General features: G+C 37.0%; 1 protein-coding gene across 6 annotated transcripts in view; it reads right to left on the bottom strand.

Annotated features, from left to right (window-relative positions):
- The window catches only part of BTRC (beta-transducin repeat containing E3 ubiquitin protein ligase), a 195,320-nt gene that overhangs the window by 88,115 nt on the left and 87,821 nt on the right, over positions 1-19,384 (bottom strand). The window contains exons 1-2 of one of the 6 annotated variants that reach the window (XM_049856136.1): positions 7,756-14,983; positions 4,378-4,437 (exon numbers count right to left, since the gene is read on the bottom strand). The exons of 4 other annotated variants lie outside the window; for them this stretch is intronic. The gene's annotated coding sequence lies outside the window, so the exon portion shown is untranslated. Of the gene's footprint in view, positions 1-4,377; positions 4,438-7,755; positions 14,984-19,384 lie in introns of those variants that run through there. One more of the 6 variants, XM_049856135.1, reaches the window with a different exon arrangement.

Genomic DNA, 19,384 nt, shown 5'->3' with positions numbered 1-19,384 from the left:
ATGTATATAAATAGATGTATGTAAAAATCTGGGTGAAAAGTATTTCATCTATGTTTAAGTAGTGCACAGCAGATTACATTCATTACAAGTCTGGGCCCTTTGAAAACTTGGTTGACTCTGGACATAAGAAGGTGGCGGTCCATACAGCTGATGACAACTTACCTTCTCTGACTCTTAAATAATTAGTTTTTAACTACAGTAAATGGTTGGTTGGTACTGACCTCCAAGTCTGATGCTAAAATCTGTTCTTTCTCTGTTTTCTATCCCTTCTCTTCTCAGATTTTATTTCCTTCAATAAAAACAGCAGGATGCTTAGCTTAAAATAGTAACATTTAATCAGTGGTGTAGGATTATGGTCCCTTCTTCGTCACTATCACCTCGAAGGGCAGCTTCTTGTTGTTGTTGTTGTGTGCCATCGTGTCAATTCTGACTCATAGAACCCTCTACAGCAACGTAGAACTGCCCCATAGGGTATCCTAGGCTGTAATCTTTACGTGAACAGATCACCAGGTCTTTTGTCCCGCAGAGCCACTGGTGGGTCTGAACTGCCAACTGCTCAGTTAGCAGCTGAGTACTTAACCACTGCACCACCAGGGCTCCTTCAAAGGTCAGCTAGAAAACCCTAAAATGTCAATAGGATTTTTATATACTTGGGAGCAAGGAGGCAAATCGATCCAATTGAAATCAAGTTCAGAGGTGTTAAAAGTCTGCTATAGTCAACACATATAAATTACTATCGCAAAGGCAAGGTACAGAAAATCCAAATTACATCTTATTTAAGTTCCAATTTCCACAACTACATTTATAACATTAACATTTAAGAACTTGTTTTTGATATGTTACCATTTATAATATTCATACTATCCAGAGAATTATTCTGTATTTAAATCCATAAATTGTTCCCAACACGAGTCTATCTAAAACTTTAGACAGTATAAAGTAATTATTATAGTAAGGAATCATCACTGTGTTTTAAATCTACATATAAGTGACACTTTTTATATGTATCAAATATTACATTTTAAAAGATACTAAAGGATAATATATATATAGGGTCATTTTAAGGCCTCTGCCCCTCTGTGGCTAACATCTGAGTGCCCTGTGTACCATCTTCAGTTGGTTGAAAGGCCAATACCCCAAAATGTTCCTTTTGGGCAGAAATCTCTTACTATGTTTCAGTTGAAATTAATTCTCCAATATTTTACATTTATAATGATCACTTTAAAGATCTCTAAAATTAAGATAGAGAAAAAAAGCTAGGGACTTCAGAGTTCTAACTGCTTTTTCTCCCCATTTTGAAAAAAGAGAATGGAGACTATCTACAAAGAAAAGGAGAGATACAGTTGAGTTAATGACTATAAAGCATTTCAAATGAGGAAGCTAGTGATATATTCCATTATAAAAGAATCAAACAAGGAAGGAGAAAGAAAGGTTAACATTAAACCCATAAACTCAATTTGTATACTTAACTTTTTTTTTAAGTATAGATCAATGTTTTAAATGCCAAAATTAAAAGTCTTATATAATAAAAACTTAAGCCAGTAGTCAATTATAGCTGTATTCGATTAAGCCAGTATCCAATTATAAAACTTAGAGTTTGCAAATAACTATTCCCCAGGCCACAAAGTTCCACCCTCCTTTAAAATAAAACACCATATCCGACAATCTAAACCTGTTTAATTCAATGTAAGATCCTATATTTCAAAATTAATTATATTCTGTTGAAATGTCTTTATAATAAACCTGGAAGCCTAATTACTTTTGGGGGGAAGTCTGTTAACTTGAAGACATTATAAATCACATTTTCACTCTACAGGTGTTTCGGCTGAAACAAAATTGATGCTAAACTCTATAATGAATTAGCAAGTAAAAAAGAATGATCTGGACCTAACAGGATAAATGGTAACTACCTAGCCTATACCCACAACCTTCTTCCTCCTGACACTCTATCTGATTTTGAGTGGGTATTACAAAAAGGTGAAAGGAGCTAAAAGGCAATTACTACCTGAGAGCAGAACACAGAGCTGTGGAAGAGCTCCTTTCACCTATCCACCTCATCAGGACAAATGATACAGGTTCTGTTGTTAAAAAGCGTAACTCTTAACAGAAAAGAGGAGGAAAAAATTATTTTTTACATCTGGTTCTTTTTAGATCTGAACATTTTTCACTCTGGACCATCCACCGTGAGAAATCAAATCAAAATAGGCCAAAAAATCGAGGTCTGTTGTTACATAAAATGAGGTAGGGGCTTTAAACAATCACGCTATTAGGAGCAAGGAATATGCACCCTTCCAATCGTGAAGAGGAGAGCAAGAAGGCCAGTGAAAAAGATGAATAGCTTCTTGAAGGTGGAGGGGAACGACAAAATAGTGATGTGTACCTAAGTGGTCACAATTCTCAACGGTCATCAAAGCCTGTGTGCTCTCCACCACCACCCAGGAGAGCTCGGCAGCACAGTTACTCCTTGCACCGTTATCTATGATGCATTCCAGTACACAATATTCATAACTGTCCTGGGTCATCAAGTTAAATTACGTCCAGTACACTCTATTTAAGGATAATTGACGCAGGCAAAAATCATCAATGGATGCTGAAATTAGTAGGGAAAGTTTGATATGTAGCAGGATAATCTCAAAATGTTTCTCCATAAGATACTTAATAGTTACAAAGGGAAAAATAGCAACTTCAGAGTGGAGAAATTTGGCAGATACCACCTTAACATCACATACCCCTTGATATGATGCACTGAGAAGAAAACATAACCTAAATCTACTCATAAGAAAACATCAGACCAACCCAAATTGAGAGACATTCTATAAAACTACTAGTCTATATTTAACTAACATGTCAAGGTCATGAAATACAAAGAAAGCCTAAGGAATTGTTTCAACTTAAAGAAACTAGAGAGACATGACAACTGAATGCAACCTGGGATCTCAGTTTTTCTTTTCCCAGAAAGGACATTATTGGGACAACTGGCAAAATCTGAATATGGTCTGTAGGCGAGCTAATATCATTGCATTAATGTTAATTTCCTAATTTCCCCCACTTTTAAAATTTACATTCAGAAAAATTCAGTCTTTTCATTGTATAGTTCTGTGAGTTTTGACAAAAGGATACAGTTGTACAACCACCACCATAATCAAAATATAAAACAATTCATCACCCTCATAACTCTCTTATACCCCCCTTTTATAGTCCCCTTCTTCCCACTGAGGAAACCTGGGTGGCGTAGTGGTTAAGTGCTATGGCTGCTAACCAAAGGGTCGGCAGTTCGAATCCGCCAGGCGCTCCTTGGAAACTCTGTGGGGCAGTTCTACTCTGTCCTATAGGGTCGCTATGAGTCAGAATTGACTCGACGGCACTGGATTTGGTTTGGTTTGGTTTCTTCCCACTAGCAACCACTGATCTATTTTGTGGCCCCAATAATTCTGCTTTTTCCAGAACATCACATGAATGGAATCATATAGTATATAGCTTTTTTTTTTCCCCATAATACATTTGAGATTCATCCATGTTGGTACATATTTCAACAGTTCTTTCCCTTTTCATTACTGAGTAGTATTCCAGAATGTGTTTATCCATTCAATTTCCTAATTTTGATCATTTATACTGTGGCATTTTTAAAAAGGTTCTTGTTTTTAGGAAACACACTGAAACATTTAAGGGTAAAGGGACATTATGTCTGTAATTAACTTTCAAATGGTTCAGGAAAAATATGTAAATAGATGTGTGTACATATGCATACGTATAAACAGAGATAAAGCAAATGTGGTAACATGTTAACATTTGGAGAATCTATGTGAAGGGCATAAAGGGATTAATGTACTATTTTCGCAACTTCTCTCTAAATCCGAAATTATGTCAAAATAAAAGTTAACAAAAAATAATAATAGACCAAATCTAGAATAAAATATGTTCAGAAATGGAAAAAAAAAAAGGAAATTAGGTAAGTGTAAGACAAATTTAGGAGGGAAGTTCCATCAAATATAATTAAAAGTCACATTCTACCACTTAACCCTAAGCCAACTAGAAAAACCTGACTGCTCACAACAACTCATTCACGACACTCAGATGCAATGTTTGTTATAGAAAATCATCTGCAAGAAGTGTTTGTAGTCCTCAGGTAGTAACAGTCTACAAACCGTAGCATTATATTAAAATATTTCTGAAGAATGTTCTACATAACTTTTTACCTTTTATATTAACTCAAATATTTATCTCTTAGCCCAAAAATTACTAGCTTAGAATTAAAAGGGACAGAAAAAAAGTCTCGCTGATAACTTTGAATTGAACGTCAAATTGGAAGCAGTCGAGTGGCACATACTAGACATAGTAATAGAGGTTTGGGTAGTAAAAGTCAATAAATGAAATTACCAATAAATCTCATGACATTAGATCTCAGGGATGTATTTTGGATATGTTTCCAGAAGTAACCTGGGGGGTGATATTTTTGAATTAAAAAAGAAAAAGTAATTACATCCAAAAAAAAAATAATAATAAGTGTTCAGATGACAAAACTGTCTCAAAATCAACATATTCAAATTTAAACCACTTTTTTTTTTTACATTCTGGCCCATTCTAGGTCAGCTCTTTCCCTCCCAACTTTTCCTTTTCTTCCATATTTAAATCCTCAGAGTCAATTTTGACTCATTCATTTTCTTTTCCCTCTTTGAACATACCTAGTCAATCTCTGGTTTTCAATATTTCCTTTTAATCATTTATTTTAATAGCTCTGGCCCTACTTTTGCATTTCCACTGCCTCTCTACTCCGGACTCCCAATACCTCTTACCAGTGCTGCTGCTACTCTGAGAGCCTTCCGACACCCTTCCCTAAATCTGTATCTGTTCCATACACTACTGTCAGAATCATCTTTCTAAAAAAGATTCATTATATTACTCCCCTGCTCAAAAAGCCTTTTATAGCTTTCTGCCACTTCTGCTCAAAAACCTTTTACAGCACTCTGATGCCTAGAGAAAAAATCCAAACTATTGGTCTCCATTTGTTTGAAGCAAAAGAGAAAGAAGGAAACCCAAGATTCAAAGAAAGAACCAGTGTACAGGGCTAACTGCCTACATGAACCACAGCCTACTCTACCCTGAGACCAGAAGAACTAGATGGTGTTCAACTACCACTATCAACGTTCTGATCAAGGCCACAATAGATGAATCCTGATAGAAAGGGAGAAAAATGTAGAACAGAACCCAAATTCTCAAAAAATCCAGACTTATTGGACCCATTGAGACTGGAGGAATCCCCAAGAGATACTTTTAAACCTTGAACTGAAACTATCCCCTCAATTCACCTTTTCACTAAATAACAGGTTAGTTCATAAAGTAATGAATTTTACCCTTGAGTAGTGTACTCTTTTAAAAAATCATCTACATGAGACCAAATGGTCAGCAATATGTGCTGAAACTGTTGAATGGGAACCTGTTGTGTACACTTTCATTAAAAATACAATGAAATGCTTTAAAAATAATAGTAAGTCCAAACTTCTTAGTATAGCATCCACAATCTGGCCATCTTTACCTTTCTATCAAAGTCTGTGTATCATTTACATGATATTATTTATCATTCCCAAAAATAAGGCACCCTCTCATCCCTGTGCTTTTGCTAATTCTATTCCCTCAATGTCATATGGCCTTCCTTACCGAACTCTTCATTTATTAAAATCCTGATCCAAGAGGCAAATAGACTGATAACCTTCTTTGAGAAGCCTGTGCTTATTTGCCATCCCACTAAGCACCAGTTGGAATTAATTATTCTTAAATTAAGCACTTTATTTCTATTTCCAATTTGGCTTTTTGTGTGTGTGTGATTTAAGTGAAAGTTTACAAATCAAGTCAGTCTCTCATACAAAAATTTATATACACCTGGCTGTGTGCTTCTAGTTGCTCTCCCCCTAATGAGACAGCACATGACTTCTCTTCACCCTGTATTCCCCATGTCCATTCAGCCAGCTCCTGTCCCCCTCTGCCTTCTCATCTCTCCTCCAGACAGGAGCTGCACACATACTCTCATGTGGCTACTTGAGCCAAGAAGCTCACTCCTCACCAGTATCATTTTCTATCTTACAGTCCAGTCCAATCCCTGTCTGAAGAGTTGGCTTTGGGAATGGTTCCTGTCTTGAGCTAACAGAAGGTCTGGAGACCATGACCTCCAGAGTCCTTCTAGTCTCAGTCAGACCACTAAGTCTGGTCTTTTTATGAGTATTTGAGGTCTGCATCCCACTGCTCTCCTGCTCCTTCATGGGTTCTCTGTTGTGTTCCCTGTCAAGACAGTCATCAATTGTAGCTGGGCACCATCTTGTTCTGGTCTCAGGCTGATGTAGTCTCTGATTTATGTGGCCCTTTCTGTCTCTTGGGCTCATACTTACCTTGTGTCTTTGGTGTTCTTCATTCTCCTTTGCTGCAGGTGGGCTGAGACCAATTGATGCATCTTAGATGGCCGCTTGCTAGAGTTTAAGACCCCAGACACCACTCACCAAAGTGGGATGCAGAATGTTTTCTTAACAGATTTTATTATGCCAATTGACCTAGATGTCCCCTGAAACCATGGTCCCCAGACCCTTGTCCCTCCTACCCTGGCCTTTGAAGCATTCAGTTTATTCAGGAAACTTCTTTGCTTTTGGTTTAGTCCAGTTGTGCTGACTTCTCCTGTATTGTGTGTTGTCTTTCCCTTCACCTAAAATAGTTCTTGTCTACTATCTAATTAGTGAATACCCTTCTCCCTCCCTCCCTCCTTACCCTTGTAACCATCGAAGAATATTTTTTTCTGTGTTTAAACTATTTCTTGAGTTCTTATAATAGTGGTCTCATACAATATTGGTCCCTTTGCAACTGACTGATTTCACTCAGCGTAATGCCTTCCAGATTCCTCTATGTTATGAAATGTTTCACGGATTCATCATTGTTTTTTATTGATGCATAGTATTCTATCATGTGAATATATCATAATTTATTTATCCATTCATCTGTTGATGGGCACCTTGGTTGCTTCCATCTTTTTTGCTATTGTAAACAATTGGCACTTATTCTTTATATTATATATATATTTATGAACATGCCTTCTACCCCCAACCCTAAACTGCAAGTTCCTTCAGGGGAGGGCCAGTTTCTTTTTCATATTTCAGTAGCTCAAAACAAAGTTTGAGGACACAAATTTTTTTTTCTTTTTATATTTTTATTGTACCTTAAGTGAAAGTTTACAAAGCAAGTCAGTCTCTCATACAAAACCTTATATACACCTTGCTATAGACTCCTAGTTGCTCTTCTCCTAATGAGACAGAACACTGCTTCTCTCCATCCTGTTTCCGTGTCCATTTAGCCAGCTTCTGTCCCCCTCAGCCTTCACATCTCCCCTCCAGACAGAGCTGCACACATAGTTTCATGTGTCTGCTTGATCCAAAAAGCCTACTCCTCACCAGTAACATTTTCTGTCTTATAATCCAGTCCAGTCCCTGTCTGAAGAGTTGGCTTCAAGAACGGTCCCTGTCTTGGGCTAACAGAAGGTCTGGGGACTGTGACCTCCGGGGTCCCTCTAGTCTCAGTCAGACCATTAAGTCTGATCTTTTTACAAGAATTTGGGGTCTGCATCCCACTGTTCTGCTCCTTCAAGGATTCTCTGTTGTGTTCCCTGTGATGGCAGTCATCGGTTGTAGCCAGGCACCAACTAGTTCTTCTGGTCTCAGGCTGATATAGTCTCTGATTTATGTGGCCCATTCTAACTCTTGGGCCACATAACATACTTACCTTGTGTCTTTGGCATTCTTCATTCTCCTTTGCTCCATGTGGGTTGAGACCAACTGTTGCATCTTAGATGGCTGCTTGCAGAGGACACAAATTTTTAAAAAATATTTGTTGGGTTAAATACTATTGCCAGATTAATCTTTTTTTTAATTTCCCTTATTTTATTTTTTTATTATTGTGCTTTAGGTGAAAGTTTACAGAGCAAAATTAGTTTCTCATTAAACAATTAATACACATTGTTTTGTGACACTGGTTGCCAGCCCCATGACATGTCAACACTCTCCCCTTCTTCATTTTGGGTTTCCCATTTCCATTTGTCCAGCTTTCCTGTCCCCTTCTGTCTTCTCGTCCTTGCCCCTGGGCTGATGTGCCATTATAGTCTCATACACACAGCTGAACTATGTCTGTTAATGTGTCTAATCTTTGGCTGAAGAGTGAACCTCAGGGGTGACTTCAGTACTGAGTTAAAATGGGGCCATACTCTCAGTCTGTCAGACCAGTAAGTCTTGTCTTTTTTTTTTTGGTGAGTTTGAATTTTGTTCTACTTTTTTCTCCAGCTCTGTTCAGGACCCTCTATTGTGATCCCTGTCACAGCAGACACTGGTGGTAGCCAGGCACCATCTAGTTGTGCTGGACTAAGTCTGGTGAAGGTTGTGGTTCATATGGTCCATTAGTCCTTTAGACTAATCTTACCGTTGCAGCTTTGATTTTCTTCATTTTCCCATGCTTCAGACAGGGAAGGACCAGTAGACGTATCTTAAACAGCCACTCACAGGCTTTTAAGATGCCAGATACTAGTCACCAAAATAGGATGTAGAACATTTTGTTTATAAACTATGTTATGTCAGTTGAGCTAGATATTCCCTGAGACCATGGCCCCTAGACCTCAGCCCAATAACTTGGTCCCTCAGGGAGTCTGTGTGTGTCTACAAAGCTTCTATGACTCTACCTTGGTCAAGTTGTGCTGACTTTCCCAGTATTGTATACTATCTTACCCTTCACCAAAGTTACCATTTATCCATTCTCTAGTTAGTGTTTTTTCCTCCCTACCAAAGATTCTTTCTTTCTGTGTATAAACCTTTTTATGAGTTTTTATAATAGGGGTTTCATACAGTATTTGTCCTTTCGTGGTTGACTTATTTCACTCAGTATAACGCCCTCCAGATTCATCCATGCTGTGAGATGTTTCGCAGATTCATCATTGTTCTTTATCGTTGCACAGAATTCCATTGTGTATATGTACCATAGCTTATTTACCCATTCATCTGTTGATGGGCTTTTTTTTTTTTTTTTTCCTTCTTCAATTTTTATTTTTGGTGCAAATACACAGGCCAGATTACTCTTTCTTAAACATCACTACTGGTCTTTTGCTCAAAAAAATTTTTGTGGCTTTTGTTTCTAAAAAATCAAATATGAGGTTCTAGGCCTGGTTTTCAGGGTCTTTCAGAATTTTCTGCCACTTTACATCAAGTTATTTCCCTCAACATACGCTTCCTACCTAATTAAGGACATCTCTTCACAGTCTCACAAACATGAGATATGATCCTGAAATTTTCGGACTGGAGGGATCCTTAATGCTAATCTAGTTCACAATTATAAATCCAAGAAGATTATAACTACTCCATCTTAGTCTACTGGAAATTCCTTCAACATTTTTATCTTGAGCCACACAATCTGGTACTTAATTAGATACTTTTTTGCATTGTTACTCTTAACTACCTTGTAAGATTGGAAGATTATTGGGTAAAGTCTTTGTAGCTCCCTCTACCCTCTAAAAATACCCACCATTATATAACATACAGATAATAGATGCTCGATAAATAGTTGAAACTCTACACCCATACTGTCCAGGTAGCTTAAACATGGTTTTCATAGAGAAACTTCACAGCGTTAGCCCAACTACAGTCCTATTATCCCACTACTTATAATGCTGGTATAACCATTCAGAGCAGGAGTTGGCAGACTCTGGCTCACTGCATGTTTTTGTATATAAAGTTTTATTAGAAAATAGTCACACTCACTCATTTGCCTTTTATCTATGGGTACTTTCGTACTAAAATGGCAGAGTTGGGTAGTCATGACATCGATCATATGGTCCCATAAGATCTAAAATCTTTACTATCTTTAGAGGTAAAGTTTGCCAACCGTTGATTAAGAGGGAAAAGCTCTATCATGTGTAACCACAGAACTCCTAACTTTACAGAGTTTTCTGGTGTCCAACAGAAGAAGTAGAGAAGGTTTTGATGATAGCACACAGCAGGTTCATGGCTCGGGTAATATTCTCGAAAACCTAGTAAGTGGCTTATTTACTGTTTCCAGTTGTCTATTCAAACACAACTCCTAATGACGTGGATAATTAAGAGTTGATTATGTTATCAAATGAAAAACTAAACTAATTTACACACTGATGAAAAGTCAAGTCACTCATAATGACATAATGATGTTTGAGTAACCATCTTGCTCAAGGTTGGATAGTATAACAGAGCCTCAGCCTGTTTGAATAGATATCTGTCATTTAAAAAAAAAAACAAAACCCAGGTCCAAAGCTAAAAACAACATTTTCCACCTATGCCACATTCTTCTTTTGGAGAGTTCAAAGGACTTTGTAACCAGGAAAATTTTATCATTTTAGCAAATCATGTACATTGTGGTGAATTATAACCCTAATTTTGAACACCTTTCTAAAAAGGAACCATTTGCTCATCATCATGTAGAATTGACAACCCACTTGGGAAACTCTTGAGACTGGTTTCTAGTAACTGCAGGCACTCCCTAGGTTATGAACGTCCAACTTATGGACAACTCGTACTTGCCCTTTAATGTTATGTAAATTTGCCCTCACTTTGAAAGGACTGATCCAACCCCTACTTGCAACAATTCTTCATTACAATCACTTTCACTTGCTGCACGTGCAGCTTTTAAATCACTGAAAAGGCTCTGAGCCTCTTCTTGCACTAAAGGCTAAATAAGAACCGTATGCACCTGTTCCGACTTACCCACAAATCTGACTTAAAGACACAGTTAGGAACGGATCTCATTCGTAATTGGGACTGCCTGTAGTTGCAAACATCACATAGTGGGCTTGACTGCTAAGTTAGTAACTGGAATATGTAATATGAGTGAAGTCAGCACAACATGGCCAAGGCAAGAAGGACACTGAAAGCAATACAAGAACAAAGGGCAACTACAGGACTACTATAGCTTAGTCAATCCCGCAACGAGTATTAACAACTAATAATTTACATATGGATAAAACAGGTAGATACACCAAGAGCTGTGGTATTTCCTTACACCCACTGGCAGATACGGGTTTGGTGGTAGGTATTTCTACATACATGACTGTAAGTGTGGCACATATAGAGCACTCAAGGGGTACAATCAGGGAAATCTCCGAAACATAATCAAATACCTCATGGGATGAAGTTCCTAGGGCAGAAAACAAAGGACCATTGACTCAGGGGACATCTACATCAATTGGCACAGCATAGTTCATAAAGACAATGTTCTGCATCCTACTTTGGTGAGTAGCTTCTGGGGTATTAAAAGCTTTTGAGCAGCCATCTAAGATACAACTATTGGTCTTTTACCACCCAGAGCAAAAGAGAATCAAGAAAACCCAAGACCCAAGGGAACAATCAGTCTGAAGGACTAATGGATCACATGAACCACAGCATACAAAACCATGAGAGAAAAGAACTAGATGGTGCCTGGCTACCATTACTGACTGCTCAGACTGGGATTACAACAGAGGGTCCCAAACAGAGTGGGAGAAAAATTGTAGAACAAAAAATCAAATTCATAAAAAAGACCAGATTTACTGATTTGACAGAGACTGGAGGAACCTCCAGACTATGGCCCTAAGACACCCTTCTGATCTAAAACTGAAGCCATTCCTCTAGACCACCATCCAGCTAAAAAACAGACAAGCCCCTAAGACAAACAGTAACGTCCAAGAGGAATGTACTCCTTAAAAACAATTAATTACAGGAGATCAAAAGGACAATATCTGCTTAAAAGCAAAGATGAGAAAGCAGGAAGGGACAGAAAATCAAGACTAAAGAAACAGGGAACCTAATGTGCTCTGTAAACTTTCACCTAACAATTTAAAAAAGGAAAAAAAAGAAATAACTGAAAAAAAAAAAGTTAGTGATTGGAGTAATAATTTCTTTTCATTAACTTATTACGTGACTCAGAGCAAACTGTAGCCCCCAAATATATGTGATTTGCAATTTACAAAAATAAAAACAATTATTCTCTTACAAGGTAAAAAGGTAATTTAACTATATGCAGGAAATCATTCAAATTCTTCAATGAAAGGTGACATAAATAAAACACTGTGTATTTAAATAGTTTTCAATTAATCTTTCTAGGGTGCAATGAGGATAACTTAGGACACTCAAAGGTCTGAAGCTGACCTAAGAATCCTATTTGAGGACCAGTTTTAGGGACGAGCTGAAGTGTCCTCATAAGGTAATATTCTCTGGCATGTTTTCATGCACAGTGCTTCTCCAGCATGTTTATCATTTGACATACTCTATTAAACCACAACTACATCAAAGCCTCCCTATACTGCTAAACTTCAACAAGATCCAGTTAAAGCTTTCAAGAAGTGATATTTTCTAGTTACACACCCAATCTATGCACAGTGCTAGGAACCAGATATAATAATGGAAAGCATTCTCAGGGACAGCCAAACAGACAGGACTTCTCTTAGCACTGCCTTACTCCCTGTGGTGGAAATCAAAAAAACTGCTAAGTAGGTTTTTCCCCTTGCTACACTGTCCAACACTAACTACAAAACCCTACATACAGATGCAGCATTTCTCAAAATGCATAGGGATTGTGTATATTTGCAAAGGACAACTATTTTTTATGCTTCCAAATTCTTAATCCTGTTTGGAGCTGTCAGTGGGGGTTAATGGAAGCCTTGGATAGAAGAATTCCAATCTGGTTGGCAGATGGATAGGTTGGTTATAGCTGCATGACTATGTCTTGCCTGCAGGCACAATTCAGAACACTGTTAAAGCAATATAAAGTCTCTGTCAAGCTGAACCATTTGGATCAGTAGCGAGGAGAAATAATAATAAAAAAAGTTCATTTCTGGGCCTTGTGCATTTATGCTAGTATGCAGAAACTGATTAATTGTCATAGTATGCTGGTCTTCTATACCTCAGATTTCTACTTCTGGAGTAGATTTTGCATGCTAATATAATCATTCTCCCTCTTGAGACATTAGCAAATAATCAAATGAAAAACAGGATCATAATTTACTGAGATTCGAGCAATTCTCTATGCAAATTTGACTTGTTATTGCTGCTGCCTCGTTAATCTGAATGCCTTTGACAAACTCCTTTGATTTATGAACTCATGACAACTCCAATGTGTATATATTTTGCTAGATTGACATTATCATTAAGAGTGGGTGGACTGAGCTCACATGAATGGCTGATTTTATTCGCTGGTGTCTGCTGCTCAACAGCTGAGCATCTCCTCCTCACAAAGCCCCTGAGCGTCAGGCTCTTCCCATCTTCCCATCCATTCATCATCTCGATGTTAATTGGCCCAGGCTTTAAGCAAATTTTCAACACGATTTAAAGGCACGATGACACTGATTACTGACCCTCTGCCATACGGTGCCTATTGATTAACCTGACAGAGATGATGAGCTTGAGGGAAACTAGGTGTGTGGGGACCTCAGGGGGAAAAATATATTGTCTATGCAGGCAAACACTTGTCATTACCTCACAAGCCAGAATTTGCACAGCACACATTCTTAAAACACACTACTGCTTTAACACCTACAGCTAACGCAGAAAGTGCTTTCTGTATTAGAGATATTACGGACATGTCATGTCAAAGCACAAGACACATTCAGTATTTAGAAGAACTCCCTAGATAGATGGCTGCCTTTCAACCAATTATGCTTGTGCTGGCTGCTGTATATAATGTTTATATTTCAGGTTAAATTCAAAGCAAGTGCCAGGTGACCTGGTAGTGTTGTATCATATCAGAAAAGAGATAAAATGGGAACATACACTAGGTTTTGAAAATAAATGGAAGAAAAAAGAAAGGAAGGATTAAAATCATTCACCACTGCTAAAACAAACTGTCATTCTACCACTATTATAAAAGGTACTTTGAAAGTAGGAGAAAACATCAACCTGATTTTATAAAATTTCCTGTTCTTTAAATACTGCTGACTCCAACTGTCAAACTACTTCTGGTACAGAAATTGCCAAAGAATGAATATTTTTAAATAAAGCTATATAATATTTAAGTCTAACAAACATACCCCTTAAATCCTTGCTTGCCCATTTTCATGTCGTACAAACTGCTACACTTAGGGGAACTGTGCAGGATCTTTGAAGTTAAGCTTCATGAAAAAATCAAATGTTTCATTATTAGAGAAAAAATATAAAAGTTCATAATGAATAGTTACTGAGCACACATTAATAACAAACAAAAATATGCTTTAAGATATTGCTAGGTCTGCAATTTTATACAAGCAAAGACATGCAGCACAGTATTAGGGATTAGACAAAAAGCATTTTTAGATAGGGAAGGTTCTTATTTAAAAACAAAGCTAACAAAATATGCTCCCTCTGGTCACACATATCACCTTGTTTACTTACGAGTCCTGGGGGGACAGCCAATATACAATTTTACACACGGAGATTTTGGAGCAGCACTAACAGCTATTTCAAAGCTAAAATAATAGAAAACTGAACAACAGCCCAGCTGTAGTCCCTATTACAGTGACATGGGCTGTTAATGTAAGAGATCAAATGTTTTTCCAGTCAAACAGCATTGGTGCCTGTTATGCTGGAACATGTAGCTTACTCCCTAAAAGCCTGCCTCCTGCTCTTTTAAGATAAACAAGCTCAACTAAGCTCTGAGATATTCCGATAAGAGGAGCTGTACCAGGGAGCGACAAGGCAACAGCATAAATGAGCAGCCTTGCTTTTGTTAACTTTCAAGTTATAGAATATAACACAATACTGCATTTTAATATTTCACCATTAAAAGTATAGCTATAGGAGAAGGACAAATCTATAGCAATAAATACGGGGACAGAAGAAAGTTAAAACAGTTATCTCTGTTTTGTGAATAGCAAAGATATTATTACACAGCTGTCTGAACACATTCAGCTTTGTGACTTCTTAATCAAAGGTTTGAACATCAACTTAGCAATGACTATGAGTATATAAAACAGTTTGTAATTATGTTAATATGCTCCACATCAGAAGTAACAGTCCATTTACACTCTAAAGGTTTTTTGGCTCTAAAAAGCTTGATTAAAAAAAAAAAAAAACTTTATATCTTACCCTTTCAAGTAGATCTTTTACATTTTATTCTGCTTACAATCCCAATGCAGTCACCAAACCGCATACCTATTTATAACAATGTGGCTTAATATTTTAAAACTCCCAACAGGGTTGCAAACCAAAAAAAACCCATTGCTGTTGAGTTGATCCCAACTCATAGTGATCCTATAGGCTTACAAAAGGGGCTTTTATATACTACCGCAGGTTGTTTGTTTTTCTTCACAAAACTAAGACTACCATTAGGCCAGAAAAAAAAAAAAAGTGAGTTTCATAATATGTTACACTACTTAAAATACAATGACAATGCATAAAGTAGCTAAATAAACATGGTAAAATGAGTAAAAATTCACTAGGGGGATTTGGGATAGAAGGACATACATAATAAAGAGCCAAGCTCACCTATCATGTGAACAAAAATATACTTAGCTTAATTACCTCTCTTACTTTTAAATCCACATGAATAATAAAGAATTTTTATTTTACTCTCCAAGATTTTACCCCATCATTTATTCTTTTCATGCCACAATTTTCTCTGCTGCCATATTTACACAATATTTCATCCAAGATCCACTGCATATCGTTTTGTATGAATTAAGAGGCAAACATTTGCTTCTACTAATAAGGACATCTGGTTATTTTTGTTTCAAAGACATCTGCATTATGTAGATCTTTCTGATTTCTCAAAATAGGGTTGAGAACTACATAGAACTCCTAGGGCATAAGCCAAAATCCTTTTCCTCTCTGCAGAATTGTTACTTCTGGCATCCTTGTTTCTGATTTTTTTCTGCTAAATGACTTTCATCACCTTAGGTATCTTCCCTGATTTGGAGTTCCCACTTAATTGACCAATACCTTGAAAGAAACTTAAGATTCCTTTAAAGTTGATACACCGTAATATATACTCATTTTGCAATGAAAGTAAAATCACCCCAACTAAGTAAGTAAATTTCTGAAACCAGATTGGGCTTGGTTAAGATTTATGTTTGGGTCTATATTTCTATTATGAACTAGCCCTAACGTAATCACTCTCTTTTGCTTTCTTATTATTCTGAGGACTTTCTCACTAATTATACAATCTTAATGACTTTTCAGGTCTTTAAAAATTACAAATACCATCCCCTCTCACTGATTTCTATAGATTTATGGTTTCCAAGGCTGAAAAACATGGCCCAACATAGGTCTTGGAGGGGATGTCTTAGAGAACACCAGTATGTCCATAAGAAATCACATCACATTTTGGTTTATCCCTTGCTGTTCCTCTTAAAATGCCAAGTATACTAACTTATTCCTTATTCAGGATCCTTGAGGTTTAATCTGTAACTTTTGCTTTTACTATAAATGTGTTCTCATTTTCTGTTCCTCCATTACAACTAGAGATCAGAAAATTAAAATGAGGGAAAATATGTTTTTAAATAGAAAATAGCTAATATAACTTAAATTGACTGCATTCTCATAGGTCCCTAAGTAGCCAGACACCAAGGTAGTCTCTGTCTAAAGGATTTAAAATTTAAGTGAGAAGCCTATTTCTGAAAGGTCAAAGGTTATAAACACCAATTCAGGTGTTCAATTTTTCATTTATTAATATTACCAAGCAACAAAATAAAAACCCAAACGGATTAACCTGGGAGTTCTACCAGGAATATCTTAATAAATTTATCTGGGAAGACGACTAATTTCACTGCCCGAGGGAAAAACAACATTGTAGGCTGTTTCCTCCTCCTCCTCCCCCAATAATGCCTTCTGTTGTGTAAGTAACAGATTTAAAAAGACTTTTCTTCCAATAGAAGGAATTGCTTCTTTCTATGCCAATGCAAGTGGTTTCTGCTTAAACAATGTGTGTAAATGCCTGTATGTGTGTTGTTGTGTTATTCTAACAAAATTATTCCTCTTAAGCCTAGTCTTTAATTATTGGAATGCTAAAGAATGGCTGTATACCTCCACTCTGCCATTTTGCTAACCACACAGGATTTTGTTTGTACACGTCTGACAAATCCTAAAACTAATTTGATTATGTTGGCATGACTTTCCACACCATGAATGTCCTCAAATTTGAAGAGTCACAAGAAACCTACGTTATTTTCTTTTGTCAAAATTACCCCATAAATTACCACAATTATAAAAATCAAGTGTTTGCTATCATTTAGCAGGAGCAGAGAGTTTTCTTTGGAAATATTAATCATCCTTTGTAGATTAAAAAAAAATTAGAAATATTAATCCAAATGTTTCAGAATTATTCTATATTTGATCAGCATCTCAATTTTAAAGTGGCCTTCAATTTTAATTAATCACTTTAGTGGTGAAATTTAAATTGGGTTAATTTTAATCAATGATCTTCTAAAATATATTAGCCCTTATCAATAGAATTATTGTTGTTATAAAATGAAAAAGTCACCTCACTAACTTCAGAGTTTAGTAACAGATGATTGATTTGACAGTTATCAAACATTAATTTTAATACCATATATATGCTCCTAAACCTGTGAATACCATAATAGCCACCTTTGGTATTGAAGTTTGTTTTGCCACAATTCTTCTTGTCGAAACCAACATACCCCTTTTCATCCTTCAGACAAGGAAGAAGCAGTGGACTTCAAAACCAGGTGCCTATCATTGACTGCTGTACAAAGGACATTCTGGGTAGTGGCTGGTAGAGAAAGCATAGCCATTTCTAAATGCCAGTGGTTCCCAACATCTTTCCTTCTGAGTGGAATGAAGTCTGCGAGCACTGACTGGTGGGTCATTCGACCCATGAGGGCCTGGAAAGGTTTCAAGAATAACAGAGGTCATGTAATTGCCAAAAGAGCATTAGCCACTCAATCATAATGGATAATTAAATGACCTACATGATTCCTGAAATAGCTGCTCTATATTTGGTCTATTACTTGCATCCCTCAAGATAAGCTACTCATCTGGTCTTCCATGACCCGCAAAAGTCCAACCTGCGCCTGAAAACTAGCTGCATGCTTCTATTGCTTTGTAAATCCAACAGCGCCCGTCCCCCCCCCCCCCCCCCAGTAGTCATGCCCCAGACTAAGCTTTCAAGAGGACACACATAAAAAATCAATCTTGTATCCTTCTCCCTATTGTGCTCTCTGGAATACAAATGACTAAAGCAAAGAAAAAAATTAGTAAATTCCTGGTTTAGATCTTTGGGGGACAGAAGAAAGAAATAAAGGAACTACAAAGAAAGAAAGTCATGATAAATTTTTTTTTTTTTTTACGTTTTGCTTAATATGCCTCCAAAGAATTTTATATTTGATTATAAAGCTGGTTAAGGTTTTTTTTTTGTGGGCAGGAAGTCATTAAAACTCCGACAGCCTGAACTGCATTTTTGATGGTGTGGGCTACTAAATCCTTCCTGGCCTAGTTTTTAAGTCCATACAGAAGGTAAATAGACTCTCAAGAAAATAAAATACACATGGAACCAATTGTTTATGTAATAGCAGTCGCAAAAGAGCAAGAATCTATAGGTCTCAAATTTTAACTTCTCTAAATAGTTCAACAATCTCACTACAAAACTTGATCAGAAATACAACAAAATAGAAGCCAGCTACATGAAATGGCAAAACGTGCTGTAGAATTTGCTTCTTTAAGAGAAAAAGGGCTGCCTGTGGCCCTAGAAGTAGCTGCACATCTAGAAAACACTACAAAAAGCAGCAGGAGACAAGTAACCAAAGACAACTCCAGGATAATGGCAAGGGACAAGGGATAATATGAGGGACAAAAGAGCTCACATTTAGAATACCTAGGAGGCTAGTAGGATTTTTCCGTTTCCAGAGGAAATTATGTAGCTTGAGGCTACCGGCTACCCTGATCTCTTACTAGTACATGAATGGCTTATTAAACCTGGAACATATCTGTTTTAGTTAACTTCTGGGCAGGGAGGGAGTTTGAGGTGGGAGAAGAGGAACAAAATGTACTTAAATGCTGAATTTTTTCTCCAGGCTGAATGCCTTTCATCCAATAAGACATTCAAAGCAGTGACCCAGGAAATGGATTGAAAAAGCAATCTTCCGTCCCAATGCCACATTATCATTCCTATTCAGTATTCTCCGTGAGATATCTCAATCAGCTGTGTGTAAGTGACAACGCAGCCCATTGCTGGGTTAATTAAACATTTGACTTTAACACCCTCCCCATCATTAAGCAAATAAAAACAGATAATTCAAACTGCACTTCATCCTCAGGGTATACAACACACATGTCAAAATTAAGAGAGTCCAAGGCCTCTGGGGAATTCTGTTGGGGCCATAATCAGTTTAAATCTTATCTGGTTTATCAATTACTCTATTGATTAAAGCAAAGCG

This window comes from Elephas maximus, chromosome 16 (genome assembly GCF_024166365.1).
Source record: "Elephas maximus indicus isolate mEleMax1 chromosome 16, mEleMax1 primary haplotype, whole genome shotgun sequence".
In the NCBI taxonomy this organism is placed as follows: domain Eukaryota; kingdom Metazoa; phylum Chordata; class Mammalia; order Proboscidea; family Elephantidae; genus Elephas; species Elephas maximus.
Note: the sequence above shows the minus strand (reverse complement) of the source record. Positions and strands in the feature narration are given on the sequence as shown.